Consider the following 18,910-nt stretch of genomic DNA (forward strand, 5'->3'; position numbering starts at 1 on the left):
TTCAAATGACACAGAACCCAATTTAGTGTGTCCCAGAGGCAAAAGGGAAACACTTGAAGCTTCCTGAGCATGAGGCTGACAATCTAACCTCTTATTCAAGGGTATCACTTTGGGAGCTGTGTGGAAGATAGTTTAGAGTTTGGGACAGAAAGGAGAGAGAGTTGATGATTAGGGGACTCTTACAATAAATAGTAAAATAACTCTTCTTAGCAATATCGAGATCCAAGACAATGATGAAACATGCTGTCCATTCAAAGAAAGATCTGATAGTCTGAATGCAGACTGAAGTATACTATTTTTAAAAGTTTCTTCATTTTTCTTCAGCTTTATCTGGGCAAGGGGAACTGTGTTTTCTGTTACAACATGACTATTATGGAAATGTTTTACATAATTATATAGGTATACCTTATATTAAAATGCTTCCATTCTCAATTCAGGGGAGGCTTTAGGCAGAGAGAAAGGAGAGAATCCGAAGCTCAGATTAAAAAAAAAATGAATCCTAAAAATGTTTGTATATGTGACAATTGAAAATTTTAATCCTACATTAAAAAAGATATTTAACCATACATAGTATGGCTGAGACTATGTCCCTAGTACCTTAGAAGTTACTAATAATGTTTTCCCAAGTGGGTCTTTGCTTCCCTTAGGAAAGTGTATATGTCCTGGGCCTCTCTGTACCTTGGAAAAGTCCATTACCTAACTCAGCCCCTTTGATCTCTTTTACCACAGTAGGAAATATTCGTCATCCCCCAGCAAAAAAAAAAAAAAAAAAAAAAAAAAAAAAAAGAAGACCTTGTCCCAATTTGTCAATCCATGTGTGAACGCGGACTTTTTTAACATTTTTAACATACATGCCAATTTGATTATATTGAACAGACATTTATTTGTTCTGCAGTGTGTGCAACATAGAGGATTAGGTGACTTTGTTACTTTTTACTCCAGGGTTAAGTTTTATCAACCCAGATTATTACCATATAAGTCTGTCTCCCACTTTAGATTTCCTTCAGATATATCAGTAATCTAAAAAGAAAACCTTCTATTTGCATTCTGCATATTCTCACAAAGTAACTATTAGTTGGAATCTTTTTGAAATAGAAATATATGGACACATTGAGTAGGATGTCTCTTCTACCTATTTAGCTATCGTTTTCTAATTAACATCTGTGCATTTTTTTCCCCCTCACTGGGGTCACCAAAGTTAGAAAACAACAATCCTGTGCAAAGTAAAAGGAAAAAAAAAACTCAACTAAACAGAACATGGCACTCCAAAATCCTCTCATAACTAGTAGAGGCAAAAGTTCCTTGATAATATGGATAACAGAGAAGAAAAAAAAAAAAAAAAAAAAAAAAAAACATGAGCTGATAGTTTTAGTACTCCCAAAGGAGTTGATCCTTTTTTTTCTTCACCATGACACCCTGTAATGTGCTGTTGTCTCCAGAAGCTGCCTATGGATCTCTGGGAGGAGATCTGCTGTGTCAACTCAAATCTCTCGGAGAGATTCTTCTTCCTATAGAGAGCCCTTGTCTCCAGACAGTTGCTGCCAACTCTGGTTCAAAGTAGTGACTTCTTCTTCCTCTGGAGAGCAGCCTCAGGTCTGGCCCAGACAAGACTCTCTCTCCTCCAGAGAGCCACTCCAACTCTGACCTAGAGCAGAGACTCTTTTCTATCTCTCCAGTGCCACCCTCTTTTATCCTCCCAGAGAATGGGAGTGGGATAACACAAGGGCTTCTGGGAAAAATTACTTCAACCAATGAACTTGCTCCTCCTAAGCATGTAAGCTCCTCTCCAGGAATTCACTGAAGTAAAACTCCCAGTAAAGGCCGGAACTAGAGAATCATTAAGTACCGACTTAGCACTTAATAACAACTTAATATCTCATTATCTCCTTAGCATTTAGTAAGAACTTAACAATACCCAACATATATTACAGTTTGTAGCTTCAGTTTTCATTGATGGGAAATTTGCTGCCAATGTTTAAAGCTAGTTTTTACTGAATTTCGTATGAAGACTGTCACTAAATTGCTTAAGGACATGAAGTTTAAGTGATCTAATTTACACATCTCATTCTGACAGAGCTATATATTATCATCCTATCTTTGGGGATTATGCTAGTGATACTTTTCTCACTTGAGTACACAAAATGGTATAATTGCATTTAGCATTTAGGTACGTGTTCCTGTACCACATGGGTGGATGAACACATAGATATGTAGATAAATGCCCATGAGACAAATACTAGCCATTAGCAAGTTCACAAGAATACTAAAATATTTCTATGTCTTTGTTCTCGTGCTCTTTCCCCTCCCCCTTATTGTTAAGAATAATGGAATATAAAAGTAATTCAAGTCATCATTCACCAACTCAGCTCCCAAGGGATCTTTCTAATGCTGTGTGAAGAGACAATTTAATAATCATTACTCTCTGACAAGGAGTGCAGATGAAGAGCTTCATATGAACAGAAAGTGAGCTAGACATCCTTGACCTCTATTGCAAACCTTGTTTGTTCCTATACTCCAGCCTGTATCATCCACTTTTAGTGTATACAGAGCACATGTTCTGATTCTCTGTCATGAAGTTACTTGACTCCCACCACTGAGGATTTTTCCTTAAAATCATCTCTAAGATTTTGTAATATATCTATAAAATTGTTTACCAGTCAATCCATGTGTGAACATGGAGTTTTATAATATACATTCCAATTTGGTTTTACTGAACAGACATTTATTTGTTCTCCGGTGTGTGCAAGGTAGAGTATTAGGTGCAAAGGATTTGAAGTGATACATAGACAAAAAAAAAAAAAGAGAGAGAGAGAGAGAGAGAGAGAGAGAGAGAGAGAGAGAGAGAGAGAGAATGCCTCACCTTTTTTCTCAGCAGTATTTTATTTTTCCAATTACATGTAAAATAGTTTTCAGCATTCATTTTTATAAGATTATGAGCTCCAAATTTTTTTCTCCCTCTCTTCTTCTCCCCTCCTACAAAAATAAGATGCAATCTGATATGCTATATATGTGCAATTACTTTAAATATATTTCCATATTAGTCATGATAGGAAAGAAAACTCAGAACCAAAGGGAAAACCCATGAGAAAAAAGCTCACCAAAATGTGAAAATAATATGCTTTGATCCACATTTAGTCTCCATAGTTCTCCCTGGTCTCTTGGAACTGTCATCACTGTATTGATGAAAAGAGCTAAATCTCTGGTAGTTGATCATCACATGATCTTGCTGCTATTGTAATGTTCTATTGGTTGGGCTTACTTCACTCAATATCAATTCATCTCAGTTTTTCCAAGCTTTTTCTGAAATCAGCCTGCTCTTCATTTGTTATAGAACAAATCATATTGCATTACATTCACGTACCGTAATTTAAGGAATCCTTCATCTTAAAAAGCTTAAATTCCATTGGAGGAAGAGCAGGGATGATATATATACAAAAACCTATTAGAAAATATACACAAGGCAATTTAGAAGGGGAGAGATAGAAATTGGTGACCACAATGGGCAGGGCCTGCAGCACTTAATCCCATTACTTAACTTCTCTTGGAAAGGTCATATTTGAAAGAATGCAGATTTTTAAATGTAGAACTTTTGCCTTTTTAAGGACTGAATTTCTTCTTTCTATTTACTTCAAAACAGAGCTTTCTCCCTAGTTTTATCAGCCTAAATTATTAACAAGTAGTATTTCAGGGAGAGCACTAGACTAAGTGTCACCAAAGAGCTGAATTCAAATCAGTCTCTGACACTTATCAGCTGTGAGTCTGGGCAGTTCACTCACCTCCCTGAGAGGTGGTCTATTTAAAATAGAGATAATTACACCTTTAGTATTTATCTTTTGGAGTGTTTTGAGGCTGAAGAGAGGCACTATATGGAAAGGCCCTTAAAAACACTGAAGTCAGCACTGTATATTGTATCCCAAAAGTCTTAGTGCAATTTTAATCTTCCATTAAAGCTTAAACCTTTACCAAGACTTTTGGATCATTCTATACAATCGTTTCATTTGGTCATTTCGTTTTTGGTAGATTTTGGAAAGAAACAATTCAGGGCCAGTCACTACCCTGCTGTTGTTTATTATACTTAATGTTCTATTGATTACTGTACAGGTAGATGAAATGGATTTAAACTTTTTAAAATAATTTAATGAGCACTGAAATGCTCACTAATGAATGAATAAAATTTGAATTAATGAAATTAATGAAAATTAAAAGCTCATTTTCTGATGCATCTCCAAAGGCATCTTTGGGATAATTTCAGTTAGAGACAGGCTAGCAGTTATGATATACACTGTGACTTCTTCCCAGGCTGTACTTTCTTCTGTTAAGTCTCTATATTTGGGTGACATTTTCATTCCATGTGGTTTGGAGATTATAATTATTCAGTAAGGTGACAAATCTTAGATTCTTACGTTTTTTGTTTGTTTGTTTTTTGTTTGTTTTTTTTCTGATTCAGTGTCTAGAGAGGCTGTTGTGGATAACATTTTGGTCTGCAGTGGTACAGACCCCAGTTGACTTTGTGAAATCTTAAAGATTTGGGGGATTTGTATTTGCAGTGTACAGCTTTGTTATCTGGGAGATGATAAAGGACAGCAAGTTTCTGCTATAGAATTCTAGTCTTTCTACATACTTGGAAGGTATTATATTTTGCAGCCTGTGGCAATATTGTGCATAGTTCTAACCACTATGACGTAAATATGCATTTATCAATAAGCCTGGGATCCTTAAGGCTAAACTCTCTATAATTACTGGTGAAAATTAACTTATCAAGTCAAACCATTCTCCAATTGATAAATGGTCAAAGGATATGAACAGACAATACTCAGATGATGAAAGTGAAACTATATTCACTCATATGAAAGAGTGTTCCAAATCACTACTGATCAGAAATGCAAATTAAGACAACTCTGAGATACCACTACACACCTGTCAGACTGGCTAAGATGACAGGAACAAATAATGATGAATGTTGGAGGGGATGTGGGAAAACTGGGACACTGATGCATTGTTGGTGGAGTTGGCCGGAAAGAATCCGGCCATTCTGGAGAGCAATTTGGAACTATGCCCAAAAAGTTATCAAACTGTCCATACCCTTTGATCCAACAGTGCTACTACTGGGCTTATATACCAAAGAAATACTAAAGAGCGGAAAGAGACCTGTATGTGCCAAAATGTTTGTGGCAGCTCTATTTGTTGTAGCTAGAAACTGGAAGATGAATGGATGCCCATCTGTTGGAGAATGGTTGGGTAAATTATGGTATATGAAGGTTATGGAATATTATTGCTCTGTAAGAAATGACCAGCAGGAGGAATACAGAGAGGTTTGGAGAGACTGACATCAACTGATGCTGAGTGAAATGAACAGAACCAGGAGATCACTATACACTTCAACAACAATACTGTATGAGGATGTATTCTGATGGAAATGGAAATCTTCAACATAAAGAAGATCCAACTCACTTCCAGAGGTAGCTACACCCAGAGAAGGAACACTGGGAAGTGAATGTAAATTGTTAGCACTAATATCTGTCTGCCCAGAAAATGGTATTTACACACATGTATTGTATCTAGGTTATATTATAACACATGTAAAATGTATGGGATTGCCTGTCATGGGGTGGGGGGGGGAGGGAGTAGAGGCAGGGGGGGGGATAATGTGGAAAAAATGAATACAAGGGATAATATTATAAAAAAAATAATAAAAAAAATTTAAAAAATTAGTGATAAAAATAAAGAAATGATAACTTTATTTCCAAAAGAAAAACAGTCAAGAAACAAAATTAAGCTTTTCAAGGGTAGAAACTGTCTTGCATTTATATTGGTATCACCACTGATGAAGCAGTTTGACACTAGATGCTTAATAAATGCTTGGTTTTTTTCATTCATTCAAAAAAAATAATAATTCTATCATTTTTGGCAAAGAAAATGTTCATACACATGAGATGGATTTCTTTTTACCTATAGAATAAAATACTAGTGGAATATTAATTTTCATGACCCCTATATTGAGTTACCTGACCCCATTAGGGGTTACAACGCACAGTTTAAGAAGCTTTGGACTAGGTGATACCCAGAGTCCCCTTCTGCTAGGGGCTTTCAGTGAACGGCAAACTCAATGTAACCTTGCACAGAACAAACCAATTTGTTACAACAAACATTAAGAATTTCTAGAAGGAGACGTTTGGAAGTTGGGTTCAGACAATACACAGTTGCAATATGTGTTCCACTGAGGATAAAAGACTTACCCCCTTTTCAGGAAATTCTTTACTGCTGGAATAGAAGAGTTCTCCAAGGTTGGCTGCCACAGCACTGCTGCTAATTAGCTGTGAGACCTCAGGAAACAAATCCAGGTTTCTTTGCAGCAATGTCCTCACTGAAACGAAGGGCTCACTCTATGCTATTGCCAAAGACAGTTCTGGTTTTAACACCCGTGTTCTGGGATTTTAATGGTTCATTCAACAAACCCAGGGTCTGAGGGGGAAATGGCAGGGGAAAAGGAAGGTGACAACCGCCCAAGACCTGCAGCCAAATGCCCTCCAAGCAATGTAAAACTTCTCTCCCAAAATGGATTGGGGAAGGGAAACCCAATAAAAGTATAGAGTGAAACAACATTGACCCCCAAAATTCATTTAGAAAATCCTCAGGGAAAGTATGCTTCATGGGAATGAGGGGACCAGAACAATCCTGAACAATCCAGACCCCCACAATGGAAATGCCGCCCTCCCTACCCAAAACAGGCAATAGGTGAACACACCCAGCACAAACCTGCAGCAGTCCTTTGGGGAACAGAAGCAGGAGGACAGGGCCTTTGGGATCTCTCAGCCTTCCCTTGATGGGAGTGTCCAAACACAAGATATTTTTTTTAAAAGAAAAAAAAAAGACCTATATATACAACAATAGTAACAGCAACTCATTTTGTGAGTTTAGGGTTAGGGTTTAGGGTTAATGTTGGGTTTGTACACTTCTGTGCAAATACATGTACCTGTGTGTAAATCAGTATACCTATGTGCAAATACTTGCACATCTGTGTAAATAAGTGTACCTCTGTTCAAATAAGTGTACCTTGGTGCACGAATAAGTGTACCTCTATGTGCATAAGTGTAACCCTGTGCAAATAATTATACCTGTGTGGAAATAACTACCTCCGTGTAAAGATGTGTACCTCTGTGCAAATAACTACCTCTGTGCAGATAATAATACCGGCATGGAAATAACTACTTCTGTGCAAAAAATTGTATCTCTCTGCAAATAAGTTACCTCTGTGCAAATAACTACATCTGTGCAAATAAGAGTACCTGAACAACTAACCCTAAACCACCCAATTTTCTCAAGATTGCAACTTCCAGCTGTAAAATAGAATGGTAGACTAAATTCAAAGCTTCTTAAACTTTTCCCTCTCACAACCCTTTTTGCTGAGGAATTTTGCCATGACCCAAGGTATAAAAGTATCTAAAATCGATATCCAAATCAAGTATTTGCTGATAGTTAATCACAAAATAATGTATTGAAACCATATCTATACGTTTATATCACATACATATGCTATAAATAAATATATATTCATACAGCATGTATAAGATACATTATTTCCACAGAGGGACACTTAATTGCACACACGTAGTTTTTTCCATAAAGTTATAAGTATTTGCACGGGGGTAGTCCTTGGCAACAGAAGCACACTTATTTACACAGACGTACACTTATTTGCACAGAGGTAGTTTTTCCATAGAGGTATAGTTATCTGCACAGAGGTACACTTTTTTACACAGACGTACACTTATTTGCACAAAAGGAGTTATTGTCATACAGTAACAATTTTTTGAACATAGGTAGCTATTTGCACAGAGGTATAAGTATTGACACAGAGGGACATTCATTTGCAAAGTGGTACTACCATTTGCACAGAGGTACACTTATTTCCACAGTGGTACACTTATTTGCACAGAGGCAGTTATTTGCATAGAGGTAGAGTTATTCCCACAGAAATACAGTGACTTCCACACAGGTACATGTATTTCCGCAGAGCTACACTTATTGGTACAGATATAGATAGATAGATAGATAGATAGATAGATAGATAGATAGATAAGATAATATAAGATAAGATAAGATATATATCTTTCCACGCCTGTTGTTATTTACATACATGTATAATTATTTGCACCATCAACCGACTTGCAGCAACTTTTCCTCCAAGCAATTTAAAAACTCTTTCTCAAAATGAATTGGACATAGGAAAGCCCCAAAAAGGGAAGAGTGAAACAACATTGTCCCCCAAGACAATTTAGAAAGCCCTCAGGTAAAATCTGCTTCATGGGAATGAGGGACCAGAACAATCCAGAATCCTACACCACAACTTCTGCCTTCCCTGAACAAGGGGTCCAATACTTGAGCAGATCCAGCACAAACCCACACCAGGCCTTAGCGTAAAAAAAAAAGCAGGAGGACATGGGATTTCAGGAGTTTTCAGCCTATCCTGGATGGCATTGTCCAAACCCCAAAGACATTTTTTAAAAGAAAGAAAAAGACCTATACATCACATATATATGTGTGTGTGTATATATATGATTTTATCATTTATGAAAAGGGACATGTTCATACACATGAGAAGGATTTTTTTTTTTACGTACAGAATTAAATACTGGAGGAATCCCGTCTATTCAGTTACCTGACCTCATTGGGGTTACAACTCACAGTTTAAGAAGCTTTTGACTAGGTGATACCCCGAGTCCCTTTCTGCTGAGGGTGGTTTCAGTGACTTGCAAACTCAATGTAATGATGCACAGAAACAAACCAAGGTGTGACAGCCAACATTAAGCATTTCTGCAAGGACAGGGTTGGAAGTTGGGTTCAGTCCTCATAAAGTTGCATTATGTGGTCTACTGGGGTTTGAAAAGCCTTACCCCCTTTTCAGGAAATTCTTTACTGCTGCTGTAGAAGAGTTCTCCAGGATTCCCTGCCACAGCACTGCTCACGTTTCTTTGCAGTAATGTCCTCACTGAAATGAAGGGCTCCCCATACACTATTGGTAAAGACACTTCTGCTTTTAGCATTTGAGCTTCTGGGATTTTAATGGTTCATTCAATAAACCCAGAATCTGAATTTTTGGGGGAAAAAGGCAGGTGACACCTTCCCAAGACCTGCAGGAAAATTCCCTCAAACCAATTTAAAATTTTTCTCTCAAAATGACTTGGGGAGAGGAAAACCAGATAAAAGTGAAGACAGAAACAACATTGCACCCCCCAAGACCATTTAGAAAGCCCTCTGGTTTTAATGGTTCATTCAATAAAGCCAGAACCTGAGGGAGAAAGGGGGGGGGGGAAGGCAGCCCACACTCTCCCAGCACCTGAGGCAAATTTCCCCACAACAATTTCAAAATTCTCTCTCAAAGTAACTTGTGGAGAGGAAAACCAGATAAAAGTGAAGACAGAAACAACATTGCCCCTCAATAGAATGAAAAGGCCCTCACAGAAAGTCTGCTTCCTTACACTGAGGTGCCAGAAAGTTCCAGAACAATCCAGACTCCCACACCAGAAGTCCCGCCCTCCCTGACCAAGGCATCCAATAGTTGACCACATCCTGCACAAGCCCAGAAGAGGCCCTGGGGCAACACAAACAGGGGGAGGGGCATTCAGGAGCTCTCAGCCAACCCTGGAAGGGAGTGTCCAAACCACAGAGATATTTTTTTTTTTAAAGAAACAAAAATCCCTATATATACAACAATAGTAACAACAACTCATTTTGTGCTGGCAAAGAGCTGCCAACTGAAGGGATCCCAATCCATTGGGCTGGGGGTGATGAAGTTGTGCAATATGAATGTAATGGAATATCATTGTGCCTGAAGAAATAATGAACAAGATGATTTTTTTAAAAGGTGGAAAACTTACAGTAACTCATGCTGACTGAAGAGCAGAACCAAGGGAATATATACAGGTGTAGCACCATTAGTGGAAGAGTGAACAAGAATGGCTTAGTTATTCCCAGTTAAAGGAAATTTCAATTAATTGTGAAGGTCTTCTCAAGGAAAATACTATCCACCGAAAATTGATACAAGCAAGTATGTTATGTATAGTTTCACATATATTTAACAAATGTTGACACTTCCAAATGTGGGTTTGGAAGGGACAGGAGGAGACAATTGCAACTTGAAAATGCAAGGAAATAATCTTTTTTAAATGTTGTAACTTCAACATTATACTGAAAATGGAACTGGAGACTGGAATGGGAAGTGAAAGGTTTTTTCCTCCAAAGCCAGTCATACCACTAACCCCATAAAAGGCTTTGGGAAAAGCACCCAATTTCCCAAGATTACAATAGCCATCTATAAAAGAGAATGGTAGACTAAATCAAAGCTTCTTAAACTTTTCCTTCTAACAGTCCTTTTCCCTGAGGAATTTTTCCATGACCCAAGGTTTAAAATAGATATCCATATCAAGGATTGCCTGACAGCAAATCATAAAATGTATTTAAAAACTTATGTATATATTTTTGTCACATATATATATATATATGTATATATATGTGTATATATATCTATATCTATCTTAGAACTAAATAAATATATATTTATACATTACATCAATGTGTATATATGTATATACACATACATATTTGCTATATTCACAATTTTATCATTTATGGCAAAGAAAATGTTCCTACACAAGAGATGGATTTCTTTTTATCTAAAAACTTAAATACTGGTGCAATATTAATTTTCATGACCACTATATTCACATCCCTGAACCCATTAGGGGTTACAACCTGCAGTTTAAGCAGCTTTGGACTAGGTGACACCCAGGGTCCCTTTCTGCTAGGGGATTTCATTGACCTGCAAACTCACTGTAAGGATGCACACAGCAAACCAAGTTGTTACAACCAACATTAAGAATTTCTAGAAGGAGAGAGTTGGAAGTTGGGTTCAGACATTATGAAGATGCCATATGTGGTCTACTGAGGATAAAAGATTTATCAACTTTTCAGCTAATTGTTTACTGCTGGAATAGAAGAGTTCTACAAGGTTGGCTGCCACAGCACTGCTGCTAATTAGCTGTGAGACCTCAGGAATCAAATCCAGGTTTCTTTGCAGTAATGTCCTCACTGAAAGGAAGGGCTCCCTCGGCTACTGGTAAAGACATTTCTGGTTTTAGCACTCCAGCTTCTGGGATTTTTAATGGTTTTTTCAACAAACCCAGGGTCTGAGGGGGAAATGGCAGGGGAAAAGGACAGGTGACACCCTCCCAACACCTGCAGCCAAATTCCCTCCAAGCAATGTAAAAATTCTCTCCCAAAATGAATTGGGGAAGGGAAACACAATAAAAGAGTGAAAAAACAATGACCCCCACAATAATTTAGAAAATCCCCTGGGAAAGTCTGCTTCAAGGGAATGAGGGGACCAGAACAATCCTGAACAATCCAGACCCCCACAACAGAAATGCCGCCCACCCCAACCAAGGCAGGCGGTAGGTGACCACATCCAGCACAAACCTGCAGCAGTCCTTTGGGAAACAGAAGCAGGAGGACAGGACCTTTGGGATCTCTCAGCCTTCCCTTGATGGGAGTGTCCAAACACCAGAGAGATTTTTTTTTTAAAGAAAGCAAAAGACTTATATAGACAACAATAGTAACAGCAGCTCATTTTGTCAGTTTAGGGTTAGGAATTAGGGTTAATGTTGTGTTTGGACACCTTTGTGCAAATACATGTACCTGTGTGTAAATAAGTATACCTGTGTGCAAATACTTGTACATCTGTGTAAATAAGTGTACCTCTGTTCAAATAAGTGTACCTTTGTGCACGAATAAGTGTACCTCTATGTGCATAAGTGTAACCCTGTGCAAATAATTATACCTGTGTGGAAATAACTACCTCCGTGTAAAGATGTGTACCTCTGTGCAAATAATTACCTCTGTGCAGATAATTATACCTGCTAGGAAATAACTACCTCTGTGCAAAAAAAAAAAAAAAAAAAAAAAAAAAAAACAATGTATCTCTCAGCAAATAAGTGTACCTCTATGCAAATAACTACCTCTGTGCAAAGAAAATGGACCTTAACTACTAACCCTAAACCACCCATTTTCTCAAGAATGCAACTTCCATGTGTAAAATAGAATGGTAGACTAAATTCAGAGCTTCTTAAACTTTTCCCTCTCACAACCCTTTTTATTGAGGAATTTTGCCATGACCCAAGGTATAAAAGTATCTAAAATCGATATCCAAATCAAGTATTTGCTGATAGTTAATAATAAAATAACGTATTGAAACTATATCTATATCTATCTATCTATCTATCTATATATATATATATATCTATATATATATATATATATCACATATATTTGCTAAATAAATAAATATATATTCATACATCATGTATAATATACATTATATCCACAGAGGGACACTTAATTGCACACACGTAGTTTTTTCCATAAAGTTGTAAGTATTTGCACGGGGGTAGTTCTTGGCAACAGAGGTACACTTATTTACACAGACGTACACTTATTTACACAAAGGTAGTTTTTCCATAGAGCTATAGTTATCTGCCCAGAGGTACACTTTTTTTACGCAGACGTACACTTATTTGCACAAAAGGAGTTATTGTCATACAGTAACAATTTTTTGCACATACGTAGTTATTTGCACAGAGGTATAAGTATTGGCACATAGACACATTCATTTGCAAAGTTGTACTACTATTTGCACAGAGGTACACGTATTTTCACAGAGGGACATTTATTTGCAAAGAGGTTCAACTCTTGCCAGAGAGGAACACTGATCTGTACCAAGGTACCGTTAATTGCAGCGAGGTACAGTTGTTTGTCCCGAGGTACAATTATTTGCACAGAGGTATACTTATTTCCATACATGTATAATTATTTGCACAGTGGTAGTTATTGGTACATGGGTACATGTATTGGAACAGAGATACCCTTATTTGCACAAATGTAGTTATTTGTACATAGGTACCCTTATTTGTAGAGAGATACACTTCTTTGCACAAAGTTTGTTATTTCCATTCAGGTGTAATTCTCTGCACAGACATAGTTAGTTGCACAAAGGTACACTTATTTCCACAGAGGTACATTATTTGCACAGAGGCAGTTATTTCCATAAAGGTATAGTTATTTGCACAGAAGTACACTTATTTACACAGAGGTACACATATTTACACAGGGTATAATTATTTGCCCGGAGGTAGTTATGTGCATAGAGGTAGAGTTATTCCCACAGAGTTACAGTGAGTTCCACACAGGTACATGTATTTCCGCAGAGCTACACTCATTGGTACATATATATATATATATATATATATATATATATATATATATATATATATTTCCACACATGTTGTTATTTACATACATGTATAATTATTTGCACAGTGGTAGTTATTTCTACAGGGGTACATTTATTTGAAAATATCTACCCTTATTAGCACAGAGGTAGTTACTGGCACAGAGGTACACTTATGAAAGGCAGGATACACCATCCACCGACTTGCAGCAAATTTTCCTCCAAGACGCAATTTAAAAACTCTTTCTCAAAGAAGAGCTAATCCAATTCCAATTGATCAATGATGGACAGAATCAGCTACATCCAGAAAAGGAACACTGGGAAATGAGTGTCAACTGTGAGCATTGTTTTTTTTTTTTGTTTCTTTGTTTGTTTTTTTCTTCCCAGATTATTTTTACCTTCCAAATACAATCCTTCCTTTGCAACAAGAACAACAAAATTCAGTTCTGCACATATATATTGTACCTAGGATACACTATAAGATATTTAATATGTATGGGAATGCCTGCCATCTAGGGGAGGGGGTGGAGGGAAGGAGGGGGAAAATTCGGAACAGAAGGGAATACAAAACATAATGCTGTAAAAAAAAAAATACCTATGCTTATGTACTGTCAAAGAAAATGTTATAATTATAAAAATTAAAAATAAATTATTAATTAATTAATTAATTTTAAAAAAAACTCTCAAAATGAATTGGGGATAGGAAAACCCCCAAAAAGGGAAGAGTGAAACAATATTGTCCCCCTAGAAAATTTCGAAAGTTCTCAGATAAAATCTGCTTCCTGGGAATGAGGGACCAGAACAATCCAGAATCCTACACCAGAACTTCTGCCTTCCCGGAACAAGGGGTCTAATACTTGAGCAGATCCAACACAAACCCACACCAGGCCTTAGCGTAAGAAAAAAGCAGGAGGACAGGGGATTTCAGGAGCTGGATGGATTTCTTTTAAAAGAAAGAAAAAGAGCTATATATACATCAATAGTAACAGTAACTCATTTTGTGAGTTTAGGGTTAGGTTTTAGGCTTAATGTTGTGTTTGAACACCTCTATGCAAATACGTGTACCTGTGTGTAAATAAGTATACCTATGAGCAAATACTTGCACATCTCTGTAAATAAGTGTACCTGTGTTCAAATAAGTGCACCTTTGTGTGTAAATAAGTGTACCTCTATGTACATAAGAGTAACTCTGTTCAAATAATTATACCTGTGTGGAAATAACTACCTCTGTGCAGATAATTATACCTGCATGGAAATAACTACTTCTGTGAAAAAAAAAGTGTATCTCTCTGCAAATAAGTGTATCTCTCTGCAAATAACTACATCTGTGCAAATCAGGGTACCTGAACAACTAATACAAAACCACCCATTTTCTCAAGATTGCAACTTCCAGCTGTAAAATAGAATGGTAGACTAAATTAAAAGCTTCTTAAAATTTTCCCTCTCACAACCCTTTTGGCTGAGGAATTTTGCCATGACCCAATGTATAAAAGTATCTAAAATTGATATTGAAATCAAGTATTTGATGATAGTTAATCATAAAATAATGTATTAAAACCATATCTATATATTTATGTCATATATGTATATACATATACATATATATATATATATATATATACATCCTATAAATAAATAAATATATTTTATACATCATATAGAATATACATTATTTCCACAGAGGGATGCTTAATTGCACACAGGTAGTTATTTCCATAAAGTTATAAGTATTTGCACAGGGCTAGTCCTTTTCAACAAAGATACACTTATTTACACAGAGGTACACTTATTTGCACAGAGGTAACCTTATTTGCAGAGAGATACACTTCTTTCCACAGAGATACCCTTCTTTACACAAAGTTCGTTATTTCCATTCAGGTGTAATTACCTGCACAGACATAGTTAGTTACACCAAGGTACACTTATTTCCACAGAGGTACACTTATTACACAGAGGCAGTTATTTCCATAAGGGTATAGTTATTTGCACAGAGGTACATTTATTTACACAGAGGAACACATATTTACACACAGGGACACGTATTTGCACAAAGGTATACTTACATGCACAGAGACAATTATTTGAATACAGGTATAATTATTTGCACAGAGGTAGTTATTTGCAGACAGGTACAGTTATTCCCACAGAGGTACATGTATTTCTGCAGAGCTACACTTATTGGTACAGATATATATGTATATGTATATATATACATATATATATACATATATATATATATATATATATATATATATATATATATATATATATATATATATATATATATATATATATATTTCCACACATATTGTTATTTCCATACATCTATAATTATTTGCACAGTGGTAGTTATTTCTACAGGGGTAGTTACTTGCAAAGAGGTACACTTATGAAAGACAGGCAACACTATCCACCGACTTGCAGCAAATTTTGATCCAAGCAATTTAAAAACTTTTTCTCAAAATGAATTGGGGATAGGAAAACCCCCAAAAAGGAAAGAGTGAAACAATATTGCCCCCGAAGACAATTTAGAAAGCCCTCAGGTAAAATCTACTTCATGGGAATGAGGGACCAGAACAATCCAGAATCCTACACTACGAGTTCTGCCCTCCCTGAACAAGGGGGCCAGTACTTGACACATCCAGCACAAACCCAAAGTCCCCTTCTGCTAGGGGGTTTCAGGGAACTGTAAACTCAATGTAACGATGTACAAAACAAACCAAGCTGTGACAACCAACGTTAAGGATTTCTAGAAGGAGAGGGTTGGAAGTTGGGTTCAGAAAATATAAAGTTGCAATATGTGTTTACTGAGGATAAAAGACTTACCGCCTTTTCAGGAAATTCTTTACTGCTGGAATAGAAGAGTTCTCCAAGGTTGCCTGCCACAGCATTGCTCCTAAGGATCTAAAACAGATTTCCAAATCAAGTATTTCTTAATAGCAAAACATAAAATAATGCATTTAAAAACTATTTTCATATTTATATCACATATATATCTTATAAATAATATATATATATATTTTATATCACACAGTAGATATATATATATATATATATATTTCTATATTTATAATTTTCTCCATTATGAGAAAGAAAATGTTGGGACACATGAGATGGATTTATTGTTACCTATAGAATAAAATACTGGTGGAATATTAATTTTTCATGATCCCTCTATTCAGTTACCTGACCCCACTAGGGTTTATAGCCCACCATTTAAGAAGCTTTGGACTAGAAGATACCGAGGGTCCCTTTCTCCTAAGGGGCTTCAGTGGACTGCAAACTCACTGGAACGACGCACAGAACAAACCAAGGTGGTACAGCCAACATTCAGAATTCTTAGAAGTAGAGGGTTGGAAGTTGGGTAAAGACATTATAAAGTTGCACTATGGTGTCTACTGAGGACAAAAGACTCACCCTCTTTTCTGCAAATTTTCTGCCTCAGGGTGAACACAGAGGTTGGAAAATTCTAGAGTACTTAGGGTCTGCCTCATAGAAGAGAATATCTGAAGAAAGACCCAAGGCTGGGGATTGACCCCTCTGAAGGGGAAACATCTTTGGGCTAGATTTCCCAGGTCAGGAGGCCATGCAAGATACCAGGCTTTGGCACCTGAGACACAAGGCATCGGACAGTAGGTAGTGGGTGGTCTGGAACCCCAAGATGGGGGAGTCTCCCAAGTGAGGCAGAACCCCAAGACGGGTCAATATCTACAAAGCTTTTGTAAAATAAATGCCACTTACTCGGGGGTATAATTGGAAACTCTTAGTATTCCTAAATGGACACCGAATAGGACAATTACCAGCACATATTAGGTGCCATCAATCCCAGTTATGGTCAACAAATGTAAAGTGCTTTACACAGTGACTGGCACACAGCACATGTTATAAAGGCTGCCATATTTTAGGATGTCTTGTGAATTCCCTTCTACACTGACTGATCCATATTGGTACCATCGATGCTAGTTATTATTATTATTAAGAAATAAACAGCCGTTAGCACAATGACTGTCACACAGTAGCCAGTATTAAAGTGTAAGCCTTTCTAGATGGAAATTTCTTGGAACAGTGAAAGGCACATATTTGGCGGGATACACATAGGAGGTATGATGAAGAGAAAGACAGTGTTTCACGTAGTGCCTTTCATATACTAGGTGGTATCAAATACTAGTTATGATAATGCCTTTCTCTATAATGCTCAGCACAATCATTGGAAATAATTGCTACAAATGCTAGATATTTTTATTAATATATGGAATGCTCTTTGCAAAATGATTGCCACTTAGTAGTTGCTACCCATGGAAACCATTAGTGTTTATAAAAGGCTATTTCCAAGGAGAATTTTTGGCACACAGGAGGTGCCAAAAGGACAGATCACCACATTTAAAAGGTCTCAAACATTGAATGGCTCACAGCAGGTGTATGAACGGGATATAAAGGCAAATTCTTTGTATGAATGTCTCTAAATTTCCTTCTTCAATGACCTAAAAGAGTAAGAACCCTAAATGGTAGTATGAGTAGTAACAAATATCGGGTCCATAGCATATTGCAGCCCACACATTAGGCAGGATGTCAATGTCAGCTCTTATGTATTTATGCAAAGTCTTGAAAACAGTGACAGGCACAAAGGTGGCAACATGTAAATACTACATACTGGAATACTTACTCTTACTGGCACAGAGTAGGTAGGAAAAATTGCTAGGCAGGGGGACCAAGTTGGATATAATGAGCTGAAGAGTGCCTGGAAAACAAGAGAGGGTTTTTTTGTTATGAAACCCAGCTGGGGGAAAGGGGTTCAGTTTTGCAAGGACCTTAGCAGCTGTGCATTATGACCCGTGATTGAGATGTGAGGGGCCTGTTCTGATTCACGGTTGCTTATGGAATGGGAATGAAATTTTTCAAAAAGGCAGAGAGAGGACAGGAAATACAAAGGCCTCTCAATAGTGAGGAAAGGGAACACAACTGACCCTCTGAGAAGAGTTGAGAGAAGAGCAGCTGCAGTTCTGAGGAGACATCAGAGAATGTAACTGCCCAGGAGGCAAAGAGTTTGGAAAGTCCACAATTGGCCCCTGTGGAGACAACACAGAAGGGCAACTGCCCCAGGGTCAGAGAATTCAGAGGGTCCACAGCTAACCCTAACCTAACCCTAACCCTAAATTCGCCTCCCGACTCTATACCCTAACTTTAACCCTAACTCTAACCCTAACCCTAACCCTAAATTCGCACTCCCGACTCCCAACTCCCTCCCGACTCTAACCCTAACCCTAAATTCGCGCCTCCCGAATCTAACCCTAACCCTAACCCTAAATTCCCGACTCCCGACTCTACCCTAACCCTAACCCTACTAATTCGCCTCCCGACTCTAACCCTAACCCTAAGAGGAAGAAAAGATAGAGGGAGAAAAAGAGGAGGAAATGGAGCATCATGAGAGGAGAGAGAAAAAGAGACAGAGAGCGTGAGACAGAGAGACAGTGTGAGAAAGAGAGAAGAGAAAGAGAGAATCAAAGAGATACAGTAAATGAGAAAGAGCTAGAGATTAGAAAAACACTGAGAAACAGTGAGAAAAATATAAGGAAGAGGCAGCAAAAAGTGAGAGACACAGACAAAAAGAAAAATGAAAAAAGGAAGAGG

General features: G+C 37.3%; 1 long non-coding RNA gene across 3 annotated transcripts in view; it reads right to left on the reverse strand.

Annotated features, from left to right (window-relative positions):
* The window catches only part of LOC141555990 (uncharacterized), a 239,628-nt gene that overhangs the window by 180,736 nt on the left and 39,982 nt on the right, over nt 1-18,910 (reverse strand). For all 3 annotated transcript variants that reach the window (XR_012486404.1, XR_012486405.1, XR_012486403.1), the window contains exons 2-3: nt 17,946-18,020; nt 16,109-16,186 (exon numbers count right to left, since the gene is read on the reverse strand). This is a non-coding gene — a long non-coding RNA (uncharacterized LOC141555990). The remainder of the gene's footprint in view (nt 1-16,108; nt 16,187-17,945; nt 18,021-18,910) is intronic.

This window comes from Sminthopsis crassicaudata, chromosome 1, assembly GCF_048593235.1.
Source record: "Sminthopsis crassicaudata isolate SCR6 chromosome 1, ASM4859323v1, whole genome shotgun sequence".
Taxonomy (NCBI): Eukaryota; Metazoa; Chordata; class Mammalia; order Dasyuromorphia; family Dasyuridae; genus Sminthopsis; species Sminthopsis crassicaudata.